The sequence below is a fragment of the Malaclemys terrapin genome, chromosome 8 (assembly GCF_027887155.1).
Source record: "Malaclemys terrapin pileata isolate rMalTer1 chromosome 8, rMalTer1.hap1, whole genome shotgun sequence".
In the NCBI taxonomy this organism is placed as follows: domain Eukaryota; kingdom Metazoa; phylum Chordata; order Testudines; family Emydidae; genus Malaclemys; species Malaclemys terrapin.
The window spans coordinates 11160294-11184798 of record NC_071512.1 but is presented as its reverse complement, the minus strand read 5'-3'; the positions used below and the strand labels follow the sequence as shown (position 1 = coordinate 11184798).

The following is a 24505-nucleotide window of genomic DNA, read 5'->3' as shown; positions in this document are numbered from 1 at the left end:
AAGTTTAGCCTGTGTTCTTAAAAATTCCAACCCCTCACTCTGATGCTGTAAAATGGTGGTGAAAGGAAATGACATTAGTCTCTTCTTGTACTAAGGTCTTGCTGATACTGGGGATATGGCCGAATTTCAGCAATCAGTGGCCCATCATTTGTACTTCTGTACTAATGTAAATGCCTAAAATACTCAGTGGAGATGGTCAGAAAATGTCAATTATTTTTCATGGACATTTTTTTTTCAGAATTTCCCGTGAAAACATAAACACAAAATAGCTTTTGAAAGCTGTTTTTTGGTGACTTTTTTCAGTTTGGGGTAAAAAAAAATTTGATTTTAAAAACGTTTTCTGTAATAAATTTTGGTTTTTAAAACCCAGCAGTTTTGCTGAATGCTGAAAACGTTTACTAAAAGACTTTCCATGCCCAGTTTGTCAAAAAAAAAAAAAAAAATTCAATGAAAATGAAAAATTTCCTCCAAATTTTCATTTTGATTGAGAATCCATTTTTCACCAAAATATCATTTAGATGAAAAAACTGCCAACCAGCTGTAGTAGATTGACACTCCACTAGAGTAGTTTCAAGCCAGAGTAAACCACACTGGTGCAAATTTCCAGGTTATAATGGTTTACACCATCAACACTGGTGGTTGTTAGTGGTTTGCCCTGGTGCTGCTGCACTGATATGGCTGAAATCTCCTGGTATGTTGTCCTCTAATGTTCTATTGGCCCTATGATATCATGACACTGGTACTGCTGCCTAAGGTGAAGTAAATGAAACTTAAGTGAGTAATTCATCCCTTCTTTTCTCCTCCTAATGGTATGCAGCAAGGAGTCTGGTCTTCTATCAGTGTCTGCACTGAGCTGCTACAGATGTTAATGGGAGTTAAAAGGATGACAACGAAGGCAAGAACAGATCCCCTAAAAGCTGCAGCAGCTCAGTGATGCATATTTCAAAAGGACCTTAGCATATTGTTTCTAACCATGAATCTACTTTTGGAACTATACATGAGCTTTTCTTTTACTGCAGACTGAGAACTAAGCCACAGTCTTCTCATTTTCCTGGGAGGAGGGAAATAGTACAATGGAACCTCATACAGCTTTCACTAAATTGCTTAGGACAGAATCTCTGAAAGAAACGTTAAATGAACATTACAGCCATTTAGAAAATCTCCCTCTCCCCACCCCGAACAAGTGAAATTAGACTGAACCGGTACCATGTCACCTTGTTATGACATTAGCGAGAACAAAATTCTCTAAGGGAAGAAGACTCCAGAAAAATCCAACTTTCAGCTGGAAAGATTTTTCAAACAGCAATTGGAACAGGACTTAAAAAATTGCTCCCTGGATTTAATGTTGCTTATTATAGATGAAACAATGAGAATGAAAGAGGAAATAATAAAGGATAGCCAGGTTTTTAAAGGTGATTGACAGACAAAAGGAAATCCCTGAGATTAGGAATTTGTATGAATCCCAAAGACTGTCAAATCTGGAAAAATTCCAAGACGAGGTACGTAGAGAAAATGAGTGAATTGCAAAAGGGATATTAAAAATGCTAAAGGAAGGTAATTGTTTTTCCTGGAATTAAATGAAAAAGGTATTTGACAATGAAAAATAAAATGTCTTGTTCAGAGACCAACCACCTGCTTCTCTGCAGCCATCATCAGAAAGGAATCATCAGTACATCACCATGTCTAAATAACAGGATGCTGGGAAGGAAACAATTTTCAAGTAATTAGTATATCAGATATCGTTCTTACAGGATCTCCAGTCTCACTGTTTAGCAAGGGATTGATTTTTGTTCCAACCAAGTGAGGGTAAATAGCTTGCCAACCCTATTACCAGGCACAGATTTGATTGGAATGTATATTGTAAGTATTCATGCTATTTACACCTTGCTGTTGTTTATTATAGCAGCACAAATATTTGTAGAGGGGCAAAGGATAAAGTGGATTCAGATTAACTGCTTTGAGAAACTCTTCTTTTAAAAAAAGATATTCTCAATTTCTCTAAGATACTGTTTCAATGGTACCTCACATCAGTCAGGTTAACAGCAATGTATAGATTGAATGGGGATAAATGTTGGCGAAATTGTGGTGAAAGAGGAGAATTTATGCATATAGGGTGGACATATTGAGTCCGTAGAGAGCATCGGGATGCAATCCATAGCCATTAATCTCTTAGCTGCTCTGCTTTTGGTAGCCTGTCACTGGAAAAAGAAAAAGACCCAGCCATTGAGGAATGTTAAAAACAACATGGTAGACTGTTGTTTGGAATAATCAACCCACTATTATGTAGCCAGCAAATAGACAGAAGACAACCAGATACTTAGATATTTGGTTACCTTGTATTCAAAGTACATTCATCTGCAAAAAACCAGCCCCACCTGTTTAATTTTTTTGAATACTAACATTTGATAGACATAGCTGGTCTATTAAATAGATTAGATTAGATTTCACTCACTTTAATAAAATCAATAGAAACAACATTATTGTAATGATGCTCACTCTCCCATATGGTAACAACCTATTTGATAGAATGACCTGATGACTATATTCCTGTACAATCTGTTGCAATGATTGTTTTGTTTCTGATACTTATATGGCAAGGATTTGTCACCTTGTTAAAACTTCCTAACTAAATAGTTAAAAAAACCTAAGCAAACATATTCTCTTGGACCCTTTATCTAACTTGCCAGTTGCCATCCAGTGTGGCAAATCTTCATGCTGCTAATGAATAAAAGGGAAATGGTGAACAAGAACGAGGCTCCAAAAGTGATGATAAAAAACCCTTTTCCTCCACAGGTATTAAAAATGTCAAAGGCCTGCTTGAAAAACACATTAAAACATGGAGAAGCCATAATCAAATCAGTTGACAAAGGGAGAGGAATTTGGTTATAGAGCTATCATCCATATTTATAGGACATACACAGGCATGCTTTAAAATATTTAATGGCTTTGCCTACTGTGCATATTAAATATGAAACCAGCAGCATGCTAATGGAGCCTTGGGATAAGGGACCATATCACTAAATGGAAAGCTGAGTTTCAAACTCTGCAGCATTTCAAAGATTGCAATTTTCAGTGATCTCCACCAAATTTTCATCTCATGTTTTATATGAGTTTTAATCAGTGCGGCATAGCTGAAATCCCATACATCACTTTGGAAATGTATCCTTGGATGTCAAATATAAACCTCCCGTATGTCTTGTATGCATGGATTGCCAAAGTTTAGATAAAGAGCTTATGCAGTAAATCCCAAACCCAGCAAACTCATGTTGAAAATGTTCCTAGAATTTTCAAGATGGGAAATGATAAACAGTTTCCCAAGCTACATAAACAAAGTGAAATGGAGGCTACCACATGTTAACAGTGTATATGATGAGTAGTTTGGCTTCATGACAATCTCTATGCCAAGATAGAACCTATGCAATAATTAGTCCTTGAAAGGGTTGCCTAGTACCTATACCACCTCAGGCTGTGATCTTGTCTTCTGTCATTGCTATTTTTATTAAAGACCTGGAGGTTGTGGAAGGTCTCAATAGGCAAGTTCCTCTATCTTTGCTCTTGGGGTTTATGATGTCACCGGAACCCCTCATGTAATGTGTTTTCATGTATTTCAATTGTCTGTTGTTAATTCTGCATATAAAATGTGGGTCTGACTCATAACACATGGACAGATTATAACAGAGGAGGGGATGTGGGATGGAACTAAAGTAGGGCTGGTATGCAAGGAGTATTGATTCTGATATATTGTTTGTGTGAGAAATACATTGAAATGGTGTTAGGACTGGGCCCTACTAGGCCAAATAGGTTTTAAACTTATCAGAGTAAAGTGTAAAGATAAGGCAGGTAGGGAATGAAGAGCATTCAATTAATGACTTATGATTTAAATAGAACTTATTAAAATTAGTGCCAAGAATAAGCTCCTGAAAATGGGGTATCTCTCTCTCTCTCTCTCTCTCTCACACACACACACACACACACACACACACACAGTTACGCACATGTCTGTTGGCAGGATCAGAGCCCAAATCAGCAGTGATTCACCAAAAATAAAGTCCTTGGTGGATTAAAGAGTATATAGTTTTAGAATACAAGACATGGGCAAATTATGGCCATTCTATCCATCCCTTATGCAGAAATTGGTTTTGAAATACTAATGGGCATTGACACAGAGACACCCCTAAATGGTCAATAACTGTTTACCAGGCTGACCCAATTTGTAAAATGTGTTGAATATTGTACTGTGAAACTCCGGAATTTCATAACAGGGAGAAGTGCTAGGAATGCTAAGGGGATGTTTTTCATAATGCAGGTTACAGTTTGCCATCATAGAGATATTAATTTTAATTTTAGCATAACTAGAAATGTATATGAAATAAAGTTCAACTGCTAATAACAGATTCTGATATGATCAAATTCATCAATATACATTTTTGTGATTTATTGTTATTGATTTTTCATAAAGGAACAAACAAAAAAAAAATACAAAATGACTTGCCACTTTTATGTTACCAAATACTGCACATTTCACAGGATATCCTATACAGTTATGCAACTTTATAACTCATCAAAGCTGCAAGACCAGACAATACAAAAGCAGACAAACTTACACAGACATAACATGTCTGTGGGTGGAAACAACTCTAAAAAAGTGATAAAAACAGACAAGTCAGGTAGAATGGAAATCTGGCATAATTTGAGCTATCTCAGCATTCTTTATCCACATGTACCAAGAAACAGTGCCCATATTTCTTTTAATTCATATAATTGCTCTCTAGGCTGATAAGCTATTCTTTTATTCGCTGCTAACTCAGAGAGGTCTGAATACTGCTCTATTCTTGGCATAAGCATACTCCTCCATTTTGTAAATCATATGCCTGGTAATCAATCCCAGCATAGGCGGTACATAACCTAGAATATAGTTTTCAGCTAAGGTTTGGTTGCTGAAATCAAGCACTCTTATCTCCACTTATTTTCACAAGCTCATCAACATCAATAAAATAACTGATGGGAGTGCATTGCAAATACAGGAATAGAGTAGGTGATATCAATGTATCTTGTGACTGATGCAGTACAGGGAGGGCTAATGGGCTCGGGTGGGGGGGGGGAGGAGGTTGAATCATGCCCTTAGTGTGGAGAAATATACAGTAGGGTTCTACAACGTAGGTTCTACAGTAGGGTTCAACGTCTGCATTAACATCACTGCTGATTATACCAGATAAAGCTACTTCTTTTTTAATCTCTTGTGCCAAAAAAATAAAAAAATACATGCTATCCAGCACACTCTTTAGACAACATTTTCCCTGTGCATCATAATAATCCTTGAGGCTTCTGTCTTGGTGGTAATCTAGCAATTAAAAGAAAATGTTACTGTTAATTAAACCTGCCATTCAACCGGAGAGGAGCATTGGTTATTGAAAAGAGCTGGATTTGATTTTGTCAGTTTGAAACAGAGGTTAGAGACACTTGCAGAGTAAAACTTTAATTAAGAAAGGAGATTTGGATTAGCATATGAGGCCGAGAGAGAATGAAAGTTCCTTTAAACCATTTGAATCTCTCTCTTTTCATAGGAAGCATAGAGACCTAAATACCAGAGCAGTTAAAGAAAGCTAAACAGAGCTAAAGCTTAAGGGTAGAAGAGATTCAGTGAGGCAGAGGGAAGAGTATAGAATGCTCCTGTTCAGTCTACTTCCCCCTGGCTCTCAATATTCAATAAACGGAGATATTCAAAGTCAGATGACAGGATATTGGGCTAGATGGACCTTTGGTCTGACCTAGTACGGCCATTCTTATGTTCTTAAGACACACAAAACATTTTGGATATGGGGCTAAGAGGAGCTTGTATAGATTCCTTAAATTTCCCTTTATAATTAATTTTACAACATGGAAGGAGCTACTGCCTGTTTATTATCGTAGACATAGTTTCCTTAAGAATATTCTGCAGTGGAAAAAACAATTTGGTGTCAATTTAGTGAGTTTCCTGCTTCCTGAAATTCCATGTGAGATGTGATGTGGTAACTATTTTCATTGAGTAAGGGACTTGTGTAACACCGATGGAGCTCTTCATCTGGGATGTTAAGGGTCCTCTGTAACCACACAATAGTTTACATATTTGCGAACAACCCAACAGAAAGATGTGCGGTTGGAGAATAAGTTGAAGTCAAGTGGTCAAAACTAGAGAGGTGTGAATGTACTTCTGGGGACTTTCACACTGGTTTACACTGGTGTAGTTCTGTGGATGTCAAAAGAGTTTTCCTGACTTACATATAAGTGAGAAGAAAGTCATGGGAGGTCTTTCCAGGGACTTCACTGGGGTTTGGATCAGCCCTTAGAGACTAACCTTGTGGTTGCAGCTATAGAAGTTAAAGGATTTCTCCCACAGAAGAAAATATAAGTTAAAAGTCTTTGCTTTCGGTAGTTACTTTTATAGACTCCACCTCTCCTGACTACTACCTGGAGCTTAATTTAAGGATTTTCTCCTCATTACTACTCTTATTAAGCAGTGTACAGATTGGGGAGGGAAAAGAGTTGTTTGGTGGGAATATCTAGAATTAATACAGTATTAGGTGTAGAATTTTACTAAATTTGTTTTATTTTCTTTTTTAAAAAGTACAGACAGTAATGGTTCCCCATAAGAATTTAATGACCACAAATATACAAAATATTTTAAACTGCATATTGGTGAGACAATATAGCTGACTAATAGAAAAGGGAATTGAGTTTGATGTCTTGAAACAAACTGATGCACCCTTTAAATGATACTGATAATTAGTTTATGGGGAAGAATACATGAGTTTTACTCCTAATTTCAGGCTTTTCTTTTCTACATGATTATAACTTCTTGGCATTATCAAATATATCAATGAACAATTTTTGATTTTTTTCCATTAATAGTATGATAGAATCTTCTGCTCTTTCTGTTAATTCATATAAACGACTTCAACTCAGGAGACTAACAAATTAGACATTTTATGAAATGACCTTTTCTGTAGATCACTGAGTTTCTATGCAAGGGCCTTTGAACTCGTTTATGGAATTACTATTAGTTACCAAGATCAGGTTAAATTAACCCTTGATACTTTCCTTTCTGCACCAAACCACACCCTTAATTGCTCAAACACCTCAGGGTTCCATTGAGGTATTCATATTTGCCGAGTAAGCAATGAGTTAACAGAAGAAAGGAGGAAGAATGGAAGTTTTTTTGCTAGAGAAATGAGTCATTCCAACTAGTCACGAGCCAATTAAACACACACACCCAGATTTCTGTCCAAGACGGTGCCATTGTCAAGAAGTGATTTAGCTGATAAAGGATGATGTCTGAGAAGTGCCAAGAGCTATGTAGTTGGTAAACTGATTTATTGTACACATTTAACATTTGTTTCTATCCGACAGATGAATGTAATTGATTGCCCTCCACCCTCTCTGTTCACACACAGAAACTGAAGCTATTTTGTTAATAAATCCAATATATTTTGAGCCTATGATCATAGCTACCAGCCGTTATAAGTTCCTGCAACAGCGAAACCTCTTGTCTTTAAGGTGCTCCAGTTCCTGCACTAAGTTTGAAAAGTGCTGATTGGGTAACGTGTAAGGATTTGGTAATTAAGGGTAGGATTTTCAAAAGCACTCAGCAAGTGTTTCTCTAACTCTGCTCCCATTCAAGTCAATGGTGAACTGTCCCTTCACTTCAGCGGGGACCAGAGTTAAGCCAATCATGGGAGCTCTTGAAAAATGTTGCCCTTTTTCTACGCTATGGACATTTTGCAAAAATTTCCCACCATTGCTAACACAAGTTCAGCTTTACCAGCTTTAACAACCTGGAGAGCCACTAGTATGGTGAGGCAATTGGTTGCCACCACTATTTTAAAGACCACTGCAGTGATTCACCACTAGGTTACTCCGGTTTTATGCTCGTGTAATGCGCTGATTTCCAGTGAGTTTCCCGGTTTTAACAGCACAGTGAAGCAGTGTTGAATCAAGCCTCCTGTCATCTACATCTTCTCAGAGAAGGTCAAAATGATCTAAGGCGAGATTGTCAAAAGCTTTCAGCATTGGCAAGCAAGTTAGACCAATTCTGAGTGCTTTTGAAAAGGCCACCCATGGTTCCGCTCCCACCAGCATTCCTTGTACAGCTTGGATCCCAACATTGCATGAGTGAGGCTGGGCTGGTGTTAGGAAGGGTAGAGAATTTTTGCAAATGCCCCCAGGTGTAGACAAGATTTATGAAGCTAAGCTGGACTCTCAGCTACCCCAGTATAAATCCTGAGTAACAAAACAGACATCAAAGGAGACGAGGATCAGGCTTATGGGGTTGTTATAACATGGTGTAATCTGAATTACATGGTGTAACCAAACAGCGATGCCTCAACATGCCCATACACCGTGCCCAGTGCCACTTTTGAGCAATGAAGTAAAGGTTTTTTTCGGTTACAGTGTGATGTATAACAAAACTCCCAAAGTACCAAAGTACGGATAGGTGCCACAAGTACTCCTGTTCTTTTTGCGGATACAGACTAACACGGCTGCTACTCTGAAAACTCCCAAAGTGACACAAAGAGTAAGAAAAATACTACAGGATACGTTTGGCAAAACAAACAGTACTAGCGTGTGTCCAGACTCCAGGATAACCCCCAAGTGACACAGACTTTGCAAAGATAGTGGTAAATTGCCAAAAGGTAAAGAAAACAAACCATCCGAGAGTATGTTGACAAGGCAGGGTCAGTCCCAGAAGTAAAAGGTATTTTCAGTAGTTTCAGTTACAGTTTAGATGGTCCGATCCAGTTTCTATGTCTCTTTAACTCTTGAACTCAATAGTTGACTGGGTGCCACAGAAACTTCCAGCTCCCTTGCACTTGTAACTGGAAACATGAACAGAAGTGAATAATAGGAGCTTCTGCAGCCCATTAGCATTGTATTCAGTTTTAATTCTTACATAGCCACAAAAGATCTAAGGGCTGGTACCCGCTGAGACAGTGGCCTATTTTCTCTTATTATTTGCCTTGTTGTACGTGACTCTGCACAAAGTGAAATTGATTATATTGCTAACAGAATGCAGAGGCTCCTGAGCTCTGGATGTTACTTACTGCAACGATCATCCAGACGGAAGTTACCCAGAACTGATACATGGGAATAGCAGGTTACATTTAGAGATGGGCCTGAGGTGCAAAGGTTGGTTACTGAGGCATTCTAGTATCTGGACCTTAGTTTTTGCCTCTTTCCTTTCTTTTCTTCTCAGGCATTCAGTGGAGCTCAGAATTCATCTTTCTGTGACAGTTTTAGCTGTTAATTTGCATTACACTAGTGGCTGGACAACCCGAGGGTTAGCACCCCACTGCACAACCAAACGAGAGAGAGTCTCTGGCCCCGTGAGCTCACAATCCATGTGGCAACCACGATGCATTCTGTTTTGTCCCAGTTATTAGTGATGCAGCTGCATCTGTGGCTAAAGTAGATTGGAAACAAAGGAATTCTGATTGCACCAGCCAATCAGGATGGGGTGAGGGGAGCTGTGGGGAAAGCCAGGGAGAGCTGGGGCAGCGCTCCCTCTGTTTTTAAAAGAGGAAGGGGAGATACTCTCCTCTTCACTCCTCCCGACTAGCTATCCCAATATCCAGTGCCTATTCTCCTTACAGTAGACTGTTTCTTATTTTGCAAAATGTTGTTTTCCTCCGATAATTGTTTTTGCCACATCTGTACTGACTTTAGGATCCAAACCAGAGGTATGTGTTCTTAAATGGACGCTGGGAACCCCTGGCCTGATGCCTCCCATATGTTGTTTTCATTAGCATCCCAGTCTTTGGGAGGAAAAATTCACTGGTGGAAATACTACGCAGCCAGCAGGAGGAGCATACATATTGCATAACCTAACTGCTGCTTTTCTCTGTACTGAGAATTCCTTATTGAATTAGAAGTGGAGCGCACAAGCCAATACAGTTGATTTAACTTGTGTCACAGATAAAATAAACTCATCGCAACATGTGACAACCACAAAGTGGCCTCCAAGGGCCACCCATGAAGGTGTCAAATGCTACCACCTGACCTGACAGGTAGGCAATCCTCCCCCCTGTGTCACACATTGGAATCATGGACTCCATATAGTTCCCAGCCCTGCAGGTGCGACAAGACCCCTGAATAGAGTGTGGGGCTGTACGTGGGACTTACCTTTGGGTATAATCAGTATGCTAGAAACAGGAACCATGTGGGCTTGATTCTCCCAGCCTTGTTCAGAAAAACTGTCATTGACTTCAAAGGGAGTTTTGCCTGAGTAAGGACTTAGTTACATTGGAATTGCTATCCTGCTGTAATAACCCAGTGAACTGTCTCTGATAGTGGCCAGTGCCAGAGGCTTCAGAGGAAGGTGCAAGAAATGCTCTAGGAGGCAGTTATAGAGTAATCTATCTGTAGGGAGAGTTTCCTTCTCTTTCCCCTCTTCCCCCAATAGATAGAGAGGTTCGTTTATATCCTGAACTATGAAGGGTTATATCCCCTCCAGAACTTGTGTTTGGCTTTTAAATTCTCACTATTGTAACTCCAAAGGTTCTCCTCATCCATATAAATCTCCTAGCTTTTTCTGAACCCCACTAAGTTCTTGGCCTCAACAATACCTTGTGGCAGAGTTCCACTGGAGAATTTTGCCTTGTGTGAAAATATTCTTTCCTTTTAAAAGTGCAGCCTTCCGGTGAATGTCTCCTTGTTCTTGTATGATAAGAGGGGGGCGAATAGAAGCAACTGTGAGGTTGGGGTCCTTTATTATGGTTGTTATGGTTTAGAGCTACCTGCATCTCTGAAAACACTTCTGGTCATCAGTCAGAAGTGGAATCCCACTATACTCCACCCTCGGACCAGGCCCAGAGCTACAGCGCCCTGTGTACCAATGGTGATTACTCAGCAGGTCCGACTGGCCGTAGTACCTGCGGTTCTTGCCTTTGGGAGCTGTGACCAGTGGTGAATACAGTGACCCCAAATGGCCTTCTTAAAGCACAGTATAGTTTCATGTTAGCAGTAGGAACACAGTGGAATGAGAAAAAAGGGTTTTTAAAACAATACAATGGTCTATGTGCACGTCTATCTTATCCCAGACTCCCCCCCCCCCCACAACTTCTGGAGTTCCCCAACAGTCTCTGCCTCAGTGTCCCATCTGCCTTCCTCATAGGAGCCTAGGACATGGGACTGGAAAGGATCTCCTGGATCATTGAGATCTGTTCCCTGCTATTGCAGGAAACCCGGACATTAAGAACAGGAGTACTTGAGGCACCTTAGAGACTAACACATTTATCTGAGCATAAGCTTTTGTGGGCTAAAAAAAAAGCTTCTACTCAAATAAATGTGTCAGTCTCTAAGGTGCCACAAGTACTCCTGTTCTTTTTGTGGATACAAACTAACACAGCTGCTACTCTGAAACCTGACATTAAGGTGGCCACTCACACATTCCCAGAACCCTAGACATTCTGCACGAGGAGGCGCCATTTTTAAGACCAGGAGGGGGCAGAGCAGTATCCCCCATCCAATATTGGCCAAAACCACATCTGGTTTGGTCCCAGTACCAGATGGGGAACAAACCTCTGAAAAAGAGGACCACCCTGTTTAACACTGGATGGGGTGGCCTCCCCACTTGTCATATAATCCTGTTAATAAGAGAGTGTCTCTGTCTTTAAACTTTTCTGCCCCTCCGAGGGCTGGGACAGTCCTGGAGAAACCTGTTTAGCAAGCCCCATCTGTGGGGGAGACAGTCCAAATGAGGCGACAGCCCTGTCTGTGGTGGAGATAGCCCAGCCAGTGCATCACAGCAAATGGCTGCAACATTATCCATAAAGTGTTTGTTTAGAGGGGCATGTGAGGATTTACCACCTCCTCTTCCTGGGGTGCATTTCTTGACAATGTTGCTAGTGAATTAACACAATGTCTGCATAGAGTTAACAACACAAGAACCTGATCAAGATAGAATATTCAGAAATTACTACAGGCAACTCGGAATCTGGCAGTAGAGGAAAATAAAAATATCCACATTTATATAACGTAGCCAAGTTTTAGTGCATTAATGGCCATCAAAATATTTTCCCATAAGGCATCCACTGGCAGCAACAGGAGCTCATTTACTAGTAAACTTCCGCTCTTTCTGCTGAGTGGTTACTGCCCGAACTTCTGTTCTGCAGCCAGGTTTTGCATCTATTATCTCAAGAGGCTTGTATCTGCACATGAAAGAGCAGCAAAGATTCATTGGGACCCAAGATGAATGAGATCAAAGCATAGAATACATGTGGTAGAGTGTGTAGTTTCCTTACCATTAGCACACAGCCTTATGCCATTAGGCATGACTTTCTGTGTGTTCGTTAAGATGCAAGCACAAACTCCTACAATAAAATAAAATCTGAAAAACAGTTAACACAATATAAGCACCAAGAAAATCAAACGAGGGGAGGGGGGGGGAAAAGGATCTAAACACCAGGTGTTCATTGATTGGACGTATCATATATTTAGACTTACCGAATACAAAGAAACTCCTCTTCTGAAGCTCTAGGTACTTAACCATTGATTTTAAAAATACACAATTCATACAGAACTCCATTTAAAATAACAAACCAAGCATAGAACTGTCCCCACATAAGCAAGCAACCAAATGGGTAATCTCATGCTGAGACAGGGGATGACTAATAGCATCACAGTGTGAACTAAACTCTGACATGGTTATGAGCTACTTTTAAACAAAACTTTCCAATTAATTAGGCCTTGTAAATCTCATGAATAAAATGCAAAATAACACATACTATGTTGCTTGTGTATTAAACCATGGAATGTCAGAGATGGATGTAAACCATTAATAACACTCTCCATAACTGAGTGGGCAAATTTGAACAGCTAGAACCATAAGCATGTCATGGGAACTCATAAAATGCATAATTAAAGGTTCACAGTGAAATTGGTATAAGGAAGAAAGAGGAGTCATGAAATAAAAGGACCAGATCTTCAGCTGGTGCAAATTTGCACCAGTGGATGCCAGTGGAGCTATATTAATTGACACAAACTGAGGATCTGGCACATGAATATAGAGGTGTTTATAGAAATGCATAACATCTGAACAGCCATTGAGCGGTGCATACACAGGATTTCTGATAGACACATGTGGCAAAAGTACGGTTGGTTTTAAATGTCCAGAACTTGAAAAGAGCTGAAGACTTTTGCTGAAAAGTCTCTCAGGAGACTGTGCCTGGAAAATTCCAGGCTCAAAGAAATTTGGTTGTGAAAGTTAGGAACAATTGAAAAGGCGACAGCAGCCTGTACATGGAAGCTGCATTTCAATGTTCTACATTCACAGAGGGAGTGGTAATGGTATGCACAAACATTCCAGATGCTTTCCTTCATTTTAGCAGCAGCTGTATAATATTAAAGATTAATTCTTTGCTGCCATGTGTTGGCACCCACTGTGTGTTCGTGACGGGAATCTGCATTAGCAGTTAGCTCTGAGAAACTCCAATTCTCCGTGTCAGAAGGTAAGTGTAATAAGAAAGGTTTCAGAGGGGTAGCTGTTTTAATCTGTATCAGCAAAAACAACGAGGAGTCCTTGTGGCACCTTAGAGACTAACACATTTATTTGGGCATAAGCTTTTGTGGGCTATAACCCACTTCATCAGATGCATGGAGTGAAAAATACAGTAGGCAGGTATATATATTATAGCACATGAAAAGATGGGAGTTGCCTTGCCAAGTGAAGGGGCTCAGTGCTAACGAGGCCAATTCAATCCATCTACATCCACCCTGATTGAATTGGCCTCGTTAGCACTGACCCCCCCACACTTGGTAAGGCAACTCCCATCTTTTCATGTGCTGTATATTTATACCTGCCTACTGTATTTTTCACCTCATGCATCTGATGAAGTGGGTTATAGCCCACGAAAGCTTATGCCCAAATAAATGTGTTAATCTCTAAGGAGCCAAAAGGACTCCTCGTTATAATAAGAAACTAATCAGTGCTGGAACAGTTCTAAAAAAAAAAAAATAGCCCATGTAATTAAAAGCATAACAAATCCCACCCAAGATCTAGAATGCTAAGTGATCCGTTGGCAAAAGACATTATCCAAGGAAAGAGCTCAGAAATGATGGTAGGAAATTCATCTCACAAAAGGGCCAATTTTTAGATTGTGGCAGAGGCAGCATGCTGCTGGATTGGCTTTGTCCAGGAACTGTGGCAGTACTATGGGAAAGTACACTGCCAAAGATATTGCTACTCCCTTTGACAGAATACACGGTGAAATCTTCTTGCACTTGACTTGTGCACACAGATTCAAGAAAGCCCATGGTCCCACTGACTTCAATGGGATTTAAGTACTTTTCTAACTAGGGATGTTTTCCTGAATCAGGGAAATGTATTCCTGAGTGGACAGAGTGTGCATTGGTGCACAGACAGCGTAGGGACATATGGAGACGAAGGATCCTTGTGCCCTCTCCTCTTTGCACACCTAATGCAGGGTGAGCCTTCAACTTTTGAAGGTTCTGATAGCGCAGTACATGAGATGTGAATATACAGAACAGATGCTCAATTTCCTGCCTCCCACATATGGATACAAGAAGCCCAACTTCAGGCACCCAGGTTTGAAAAATTAGGCTGCTGTTTACGTTGTAATCTTGCTTCTGCTGTTCAGAAGACAGGGCCTTGTCTAGCTATCTTAGATACTTTATAGGCCCCCCTTCACCATGACATCTGAGCATGCCAAAATCATTTAATGTATTTATCCCCACAACGCCCCTGAGATGTAGGGAAATGCTGTAAGCCTCTCTGGGCCTCAAATTTCCATCTGTAAAATGGGGATATGTGATTTGCCTAAGGTCATATGGGAAGTCTGTTGCAGAGCAGGGAATTGAGTTAAGGTCTCCCAAGAGCTAATCATTAGACCATTCTTCTTGCTGTTTTTTTCTTGCTTTAAATGAAAACACCACTGCATTTTTAACTTATTCCTTCATTGCAGGCTTAAAGATGTGTTGAGTACCTTTAATTTATCACTTTAAAAAAAAAGGGGGGTAAGTAAGATGGAGGAGCATATGGGCTTCCAAGCATGTTATGCAAACATGGAAACAACAACAAAAGCAGCAAGATATGGCAGTTTTAAAGAGCACTTAACTTGGCATCATACAGTTGATCATGTGCTTTCAGAGAGCCCAGAGGACCATATTATTCCTCTTTGCATTCCAGTGGTATCTCTGAAAGCAGGATTCAGCCTCAGATTTCAAGGTAGTGCCAGCTTTTTCATTTATAGTCAAATGTGAACTAAGATGTTGCAATAAACAGTCTGAGTCCCCGTGGGCTGGATCCACTCCCTCCCGCCATAAAAAACTGCAGAGAGTTTCCAATACATGGCTGTGGTTGGGGGAATGAGGTTTGGACTCAGGGGGATGCTTCACCTCAGAACTATGGAAAGGTTCATCCCACCAGAAGGGAACTGCTAGCCAGAAAGAAGCTTAAGGCAAGAGCCTAAGATCACCACACTGGATGTAGCCCTTTTAAACCTCATCCTTCGCTGACTGAGCATCAGTTAAATCCAGTACATGTCTGTGCTGGGTTTTGCATTCTTTATTATTTAGCAGAAACATTCTTGTTTTTTAATGAGAGTAATTAAACTTTGTTTGCTCCTGGGCAGAGATCTTCCGTGCCAATGTGCAGGCTGAAATAAATTTTTACAGCCCCATTATACACCCCTGGAAATAGGTGGTTGTAATGGAAATGGGGGCCGGCCCCCTCTCTCCCTCTCCTTATTATTGCAGCAGTAATAGCAGCACTGTAGTTAATTGTGCTGGATTTAAGTCTCCTGGGAAACTTGAATTAGAACTGAAGGAGGCTGGTAAGCCAAGGTGTGTCCTAATAGCGACAAGTGGTTTTGAACGTTTACCTATTGGCTTCATTGCAAATGTAGTGGATTTATGAAAAATAGATATGAAATGCTGTCAGGCCACTTTGTGAGTGAACAAAAATGCCATGGTCTGTATTTGGCATATGGAGGATAATTTATCAAATTTGTATAAACTGGACATAGTACGAGTGCATTAGTTAAGGATGGAGAACAGTTTCCATTCTAAGCCTCTGTTTTCATTTGCTCCTACCCATTTGAAACATCCGCCTTTTGGACGGAGATTTTCCAGACTTGGCCGCTGTTTGAAGGTGATCTTTTTTAGTTAGAACAAGATTAATTCAACCATATTTGCGCACAAATGGCGAAATTCACTCCCGGATGGAGGGCCAGTACAGGGGTTATATACCCATTCAGGCCCTTGGCTCAAGTGAGACTTATAGTTCCTAGGTTTTGTGCTGGCTCTCTGCACAAAGATGAATTAATTCCACTGACAGAGCAAATATATCCTGTGCCCACAAGAGAGAAAAACCATTCCACTTCTTTATGAGCCGTTCTGCCATAGAGCAGCTGGGAACAGAGAGCTTTAGATTCCCATTGAGAAGAAAGGTTCCTGGGCGGGCTAGGACTGTGTTTTTATCCATGTTCTGTAGATTTATAGTGCAATGTAAACATGTATTATTTTAAAATAATTTTATTGACGAGGAAAACTGGTTGGGGGAATATTTTGATGATTTTCTCTCTCACAAGTCAGAGATCATTTCACCAAATACTCAGCTCAAGTTGAAAAGGTAAAAGAATGAATGTTTTGCAGGTGCTTGTTAAAGGAGGAGGATGAAAACAGCATACACAAAAATTTATTAGCCTATATTTAAATTTCTTTTGCAAGGAATGTACTGTAGCCTGTCATTACACTGAGAAAGAAAATAACAGTTGGGAGAGGGAATGATCATAAAACATCTCAGGGATGCTTGAGGACACACTGTTGACATTTGAAATGATATATTTTGAAAAGGCGAATGTGAACATATTTCTTTGGCTAGGAATGGAATGGAAGGGGCCCTGGTTTATACAACAGGGACGCTGAGTCTTTCGGAGCAAAGAGGTAGCTAAATTCTGCCCCAGTGTGCACAAACACATCTCCCACTGATAATAACAGGAGCCATATGCAGAGAGAAATTGGGGCAAACAGATGAAAAAATTCAGTTGAAGAATGTATTTGAAGATCAGTGCAGGTCCTCTCAGAAGGCTGATCTGCTGTGTATCGTACCTTAATTTATCTGTTACTTTATCCATTAACTTCCCTGGTCTAGTAACATCCATTTAATGGGACCCTAATCATGGTGGGAGCCTCTAGGTGCAATAATAATATTATAATAATTAATGATGATGATCAATTAATAAAGAACATCACTCATGACTAGACAGACCTCGAATTACTTATGTTTACCCTCCATCTATAACCTTTCTTTCAAACTATTTACTTTAGAAAGTGCTTTTGAGTATTAATGATTAGAATAAAGAAAAAAATCCATTAATAGCTTTCTGAGCTCTCACAGGGTTAGATCATGCAGACTGACCTTGCCCAGAGCAAGGAGCTGTGTGGAGTTTTCACCACTCTCGATGGAGCACTGAGGTATTCTGGCTAGTGGGAGAAGAATGTCTCTTGGAGTTCCCTGGGCATAAGGGGTGCAGGCACATAGCTATCCCCTCCACAAAGTGGAAAATACTTCCTGTAGCGCTGGCATGTGATGGTAGTGGGCCAACAGTCTGCCTCCTTCCCACATTTTTGGGGGTACTGTAGGGATGGGACAGTCCTTGACTGGAATTCTACTTGACCCCGACCAAGGGAATTCCTGGTCAAGAAGATGGAATACTGAAAAATTAAATGGGAATGAATGCAAAATATCATATTAATGTTCATGGAACATGTGATTGCAGGAAAAGGGTAGAAATGTACATCAGGTACTGAGGTACTGGTAAGCTCTCTATAAGTGAATAAGAAGAGAGGTGAACTTGAAGGCAAGTGTAAGAACGCTAATGCTGTAAACTAGGGCATTGCAGGCAAAAATTTGCAAAGCAAGAATGTTTCAAAGTAACCCATCCACCAAAGAATCTATTCTTCCCTACACATGCAAATGGAAATATTTTATGCTCGACAGACTAGCACTGTCTGGCTTTAATGTCAATGTTTTGTTTTGTAATGTAATAATAGAACTTCAGAAACAGAAAATGGTTCTTTAAAATCTGTGAAATATGTAGCATGTGACATTGGGACAAACAGTTCCAGTTCCCATTGAATTCCATAACAAGTTAAGTCAGAGCTTTTACTCTCATTGTCAAGCTTTGCTCTCAGCAGTTCTAAGTTTGGGCACATCTTGACCTTTGATGCCTTACACAGTATTGCTTTTCTCTGGCATTTTGTTATGTTTTTCAGAGCTTGACATGAAATAGACTCACTGTGCGATGAATTACCTGAAAGCAACAGATCTCACGGACAATTTGGGTATTTCCTCTGGTTCTGTTGCCCACACTAACTCTGTGCCGAACAGTTGCCATTCATAATGTCAGTAGATACCTACTGAAGGTTTTCTATGGGACAAATCCCGTCCCCCTGTTCTGTGCCAGTGGAAAGGCCTGAATGCAGTGGAAATGGTGCAGTTCCAGGGTTCCCCACTTTGTATCAGCTGGAAAACCTTTCAGTGCTACATGAGCATGTGTATGTTAAGCATGAAAGTTAACTCTTAAGTACCTGCCAGATGAAGGAGCCAAAAGAGGCATGTGTGTAGGTTTATGAATGCATGCATTCTATGTGTTTGGTTAAGATATGTGGGCTCAGTTCTAGTGAGTCCTTGAGCAAGTCACTTACATCTTCTTCTACCTCAGTTCCCCCTCTGTAAGATGGGAATAGTAATACTTTCTTCCTCCTGCTCTTTGTCTATCTTGTCTGTTTACATTGTAAGATCCCTGGAACAGGAACTTTTTTTCACTGTGTGTTTGGACTATGCCAAGCACAGTGAGGGTCTCATTCTGCTGTGTCCTCTAGGGGCTAACATAATATAAATAGTAATAAGTGTATCCCATGTCACTGAAATCACTGGAGAACTAAAGAAATGGAGTGGGAGCTTTCTCAGCCCTGGTCTGAACTAGCTGTGGAGTTCAGTTTTTCACAGAGAGCGCTTCTCCCTAATTTGTTTCAGTATTTGAGTGAAGTAGGCATTACCAAAACCACAGTGTTTTAAACAGTCGGATTAACCCCCCCCCCCAATTTCCCCTTTCAACTGCAGAGCGTTCAGTTTCCTGTGACTCATGATCCCCCTTTTGGTGACCCTCCAAGGAGTCCTCCAGAAAACCACAAGGAAGTCCTGTTATTTCTAATGGTTGGAGGAAAAAATGATGGATGAGAAACAACATTTTTCAGGGTCCCTTCATACATCCTGCAGAAATACAAAATAATACAAACCCACATGTCTTTTTCTTTGCAGGTCACCATGAATTAAAACAAAACAAAAGTAACCAGTCCATTTTTCCTCTTTTTTGGAGTGCAATCCTCCTCCCTTTGAAGTCATGAGTAAAACTTCCACTGAGTTTGATGAGAGTAGGATCAGACTTCTGTACTGGCAGAAGTCAGGACCACGCTTTAACACTGGCATCTGTGAGAGAAGAACCTGGTATAAACCTTTTCAGAAACAGTAGTTTACATTGCAAGAGTTCTTGGAGTCAGGGCTCGAGTCTGATCAGAGATGTGCATTGCACTTTGTCGTGGGGCTGTTTCCCATTCGTAAACAAAGGCATGAATAGGTTCCTCAAGATAGATCTCTCTAGGTCAGTGTCCTTTATTCAGCTTTGGAAGCTGCTATTTTCTTTTAATATATAACATTTTATTGACCCCAAATGTCACCTCAGCTGTATTCCTACCTTAGAGCTTAAATCATTTTGATTCTGTAATTGTACTTTTATGCTTAATGCCTCTATTTTGAGTTAGTCAAGTTAACTTTCCCTCCTTGTGCAAATGACCTTCCCTTGCGATATTTTTATCTTTCAGTTGCCAAGTATGCACGAGTCTAAAAGGCAGCACAGTCAGCCAGTGTCTAAAGCATCAATTAGGCATATTTTATAGAAAAAGAAAAAAACAAACAAATGTTAGAAAGATGGGACTTATAAATTAATATAGACCCCAGGCTAAAATGAATACATCCATTTGGTTGGCATATATATATGTAGTGATTTTTAAAAGGCTGGTTACCATAGTAACTCCTGCATTGCATGGTCCATATGTTGTTTCTGGGAGAGAGATTTTTTTTTTTCTTCATGGAAAATTGCACCCATGAACACATGACATTTGTAAGTCTCTTAAAAAAGCAACGTTTTTCCCCTTCTTCCTAAATGTCATCAGCTGTGCAAGCGATTCCTTTGAAGTTAGATTTCCCCCCTAGTCAACTTATCAAACAAAGGAGGTGAGTTAAATCAAAATCCTTCTTTTTTTTTTCAATGTGTTCAGTAATTCTGATGAAAGCACATTTTGCCTTTATGCTCCAGGATCCATTCATACACCACACCTGCGTCATACACCTGGCACCTGGGTAAACATTTTGTAATATTTACACTTCACCCTTTCCCATAGTATTTGAGAGCTTTCAGATCAAGTGGTAGCAGTGCATACAGGGCAAATCCTGGTCCAACTGAAGCCTGGTTTTAGTGGGACTAGGATTCGGCCCATAATACAATTCCCATTAAAGATAACCTCCAATCTTGGCTTGGCAAAAGACACAGGTAAGCATTAATGGGAGAAAAAGACCCAGGCCACAAAATCTGGATGCAGATCCAAATCCAAACCTCCCGCAAGCTCAGGAGTGTTTGGACCTAGGGTTTAGAATGGGACCTTCTCTAGATGACAGTGTTCTGAAATCAATCCATATGACAGTTTCCTGCTGTTACTGGAAAAACATATACCTGCAGGGGACAGAATACCTTCATTTGTATGGATGCCAATTCTGATAGGATATTACTAGAACTGGTTTGTTGAAACATCCTGGGCTTGATGAAGTTTTAGTCACTTTTCTGGGGTGCAGGGGTCTCTGGTCATGTATAATGGAAGGGGAGGGAAGGGAGCAGGTGAGAGAGAAAGAGAAAGCAACTCTCTCACTTTATAGGCTGATGCTTAGGTCACTAGCCTGTGACATGTAAGCCACAGGTTCAAGTCCCTGTTCTACTTAATTCAGAGTGATCTGGGATGAAAACCTCTGTTCTGAATAGAGAACAAGAGAAAAATTTCAAAACCTCAGAAGTTTCTATGAGATGGAATTGTCCTCCTCTGGACAGCTCTAGGTAGTATCATTGTACAGAAATTAATGAAAAGCAATCCATATATTTATACAGTACGGGTCAGAGTCTCCGATGTGTCTGAGCTGCTCTCAGCCCAGCAGAGTGGGAGGGACACAGGTGGCTTTCTGAGCATTTCCATCCCTCATTAGTGGTTGATTCAGCAAATTTAGAGCAGCCTCCAGGCAACCTTAATATTGGTGTTTCCTGAATTTTTTGTGCTTGGCTTTGAACCTTAGCACAATTCCTTTAACATCATCATTATCTTTGGAGGGGACAGGGAGACAGGAAATTGAAAAACAAAGGAATTATATCATATGCAACTATAATGAGTTGACCCCCTGCCTGAACTACCATCAGAGTTTAAAACCAGGGCCTTCAAATACACAGCACTGGCCTCTATTGCTTGAGTTAAAGGAATAACTCCATTAGCTGACAATACTCCTGGCTGTTATCCTTCAGTAATGCTCAACCATGCAACACAAGCTTTGTTAGCAAATAATACAGATATTTGCTGTACAGCAGTAGAATACTGGGAAGACATACTCGCATACATACTATAGATCAGTTTAATTCCAGTTGACTTCAGTGGAGTTGTTACACCACAGATTAATTTGATTCTGCATATCGAATATTCACCAAAAATGCAGTCACTTGAAGAAACTTCATTTCTAGCCTTATTTTTCCAGCATTTCTCATTAAAGACTGCACCCCTGTTGCCAGTGCTCATGCATTTGACAGAGGCTGTGAATGCTGGCTTCTCAGAAAACTTCCTTTCCTCCTTCTACAGCTATCCTTCTGTTTCAGATTGGAAAGGTTTGACACACTACCAATAAAAAGAAAAGTTTATAGTTTTTATCCTGCAAACGTCCTAGATGCAGTTTCCATTATTAACACAATCAGGAGAACTAGTTTGCTTATATTGCTTCACCTGGGGCACATAAACTTAGTGGGCAGAAAATACCCCCTTGCAATAAAAGAGTTTTATATAATTGCTACCGCTTGCTGTAAGGGACAGCTAGTGTTTGAAAGTTTGAAGTTCATTTACGTCATTGAAGTAAAATCTAAGCCTGGGCTTGAAATTACTGTAATTTATATTTTTGAAGCTCAGAGCAAAACTATGACTATCCAAAGGGCAAATACCTTCCAAATCACGCATTAATACTTGCAATTTAATATGAACAAAATTAAAGGTTACAGTTCTCTGCCGTGATTCCATTTATGCAACTGAGAAGCTGCTGCTATTATTTTGTTGTGTAATTTGGAAGTTTGTTATTTTGAAATTTCTGTACGTGGTTGCTTTTCTCCGATCCTTATTAGGTGGCTGTGAATGTGCTTTCAATGAGTTACCTGTGCCCCTTGCTGATGAGAAGTGCTAACACACTTTGCATTACTATCAGGTAGGTAGATGAAAATCTCTATTTTTTTCATTGTTATAAGCTGGCACAAGGATGAGAATAGCCTGAAACTACCCAGGTTCTTATCTGGAATATATTCATGGCATTATATACATGGACATTTGACGGAACTCCACGTACACACTTCCAGCTTTGGGACCCAGAGCCAAACATTTCCTGGTTTTGTAATTATGACACTGAAAGCTGACTGACCTGTCTTTATGACATGGGCTAATGCTGGAAATATTTACCTTCTCCCTTGAACTAGAAAGAGCCTTCTATGGTCCATATTTATATTTGGTATTTCAAAACCAAACTCCTTCCCCTTCACTCCCCCAAATACCCCCCAAAGAAACCCCAACAAACAAAACACTAAATGCTTGTAAACCTGAAACTACCCCTGATTTGCTCACCTCTATCTGGCACATGCCATTTTAAAATTATGCCCTTTAAAGTGATCATGTAGCCAACACAACTTTATCTGCAAACAGAACATGATTTTGTCAAATGTTTTCATTTGTTTATTCAAACTTATTCAGTGCATTAACCATTATGATCAGATTTCCAGTGCAAAAGTCCATAGAAACTAATTAAAAAATTGCTTTCCATGGGTATTTGTGTGTGAGAGCTTAAAGTTCTGTTCCTTGGATCATTCCACCACATGAAAGCAAACACAAAGGCAGGGAAAAACAGAGGAAGCATTTCCTGTTAAGATGTGGCTGAACATTCATGGCGCATTTTGTGCTTTATTTGCCCTACCTTTGACCGTAACCATTAGGATGACCATATTGGTCACCTTTTTTTGTCAGTGAACACATAATGAGAATTTAAAGCTCAATCTTTAAGATCTAACTTGGCCAAAACTCTTATAAACACCCAGATTCTGTTTAGGAATCTTTGTGCTTCTAACTCTTGTGATTTTTTTTGTGAATCTTACATTATTTTGTGCTTTCCTTAAATCCCCAGCTCCTGGACTCCTGTGATTATGTGAGACGCTCAGCTTTCATTATTAAAAAGGTAAGCTTCTAGTCCACATGCTTGAAAATGTGACCTAAATGTGCAGGATAGTCACCGTCTTGGCCAATACACCGGGACTGAACTGGCGACGTCCAGAGCTGAAAGCATGAGCGGCTGTAGTTTGAGCGAACAAATCAAGACTTCCTGCTGTCGGCTGTAACAATTCATATTCTCTGTGGATCAATCCCAGAGAGGGACCTGTAACACACAATCACCACTCGATTAAGTTTACAATCATTTTCAAAAATGAAAAGGCAGATTTAAAAAATACCAGAATAAAATGTATAATTTTTTTAAAAGATCTCATGATTTCTCAGCCATGATTTCTTGGCGTCTGATTTAGGATTTTTGAAAACTCAGGGTTGGCAATATTGACATCTTATCAGTTTTTTGTTTGTTTGTTTACAATTACTTTCTACTAACATCCATGACCTCATGTCGTTTAAATGAACTCTGGTGAGGAAAGATCCTATGTATACCTATTACATGCCCATAAATGGTTGTCATCTCTCCTATTTTGTTTGTTTCCTTTGTGGTTTTATTTTCTTGTGAAAAAAAACAGACTGTGACTGAAAGGATTATAATTGTAATGTTTGTTTTCCGTGGCTATGGTACACCTGAAAAAGGCAGCCATAAAGCCCTCTATAAAAAATGATGGTATTTATTTTTCCTGGTTGAGTCCACAAAAATGCAGCCTGCTGAAAAAAGTATCGCTGGGCTGACTTGGTGCAAAAATTAAGAAGTTTGGTGAACCTTGCTGTGCTGAGGCGAATGGCTGTGTGTCAGTATCTGATAGCTGTGTTTCTCAACCTTTTTTGGTTGATGACCCCTTCTTCAAAGTAAAAAAAAATAATAATAAAAAAATCTCTCTTACTTTAAGAGTAAAAATGTATCAATGATAATGCAAGGTCTATATTGTGTGTGTGTGTGTGTGTGTAG

At 39.9% G+C, this 24505-nt stretch overlaps 1 protein-coding gene across 2 annotated transcripts in view; it reads left to right on the top strand.

Annotated features, from left to right (window-relative positions):
- Positions 1 to 1836: 1836 nt before the first annotated feature.
- SLC25A48 (solute carrier family 25 member 48) overlaps positions 1837 to 24505 on the top strand; it is a 124276-nt gene continuing 101607 nt past the window's right edge. Inside the window, exons 1-2 of one of the 2 annotated variants that reach the window (XR_008445980.1) lie at positions 1837 to 1860; positions 23516 to 23566. The gene's annotated coding sequence lies outside the window, so the exon portion shown is untranslated. Of the gene's footprint in view, positions 1861 to 23096; positions 23567 to 24505 lie in introns of those variants that run through there. The other variant, XR_008445983.1, reaches the window with a different exon arrangement.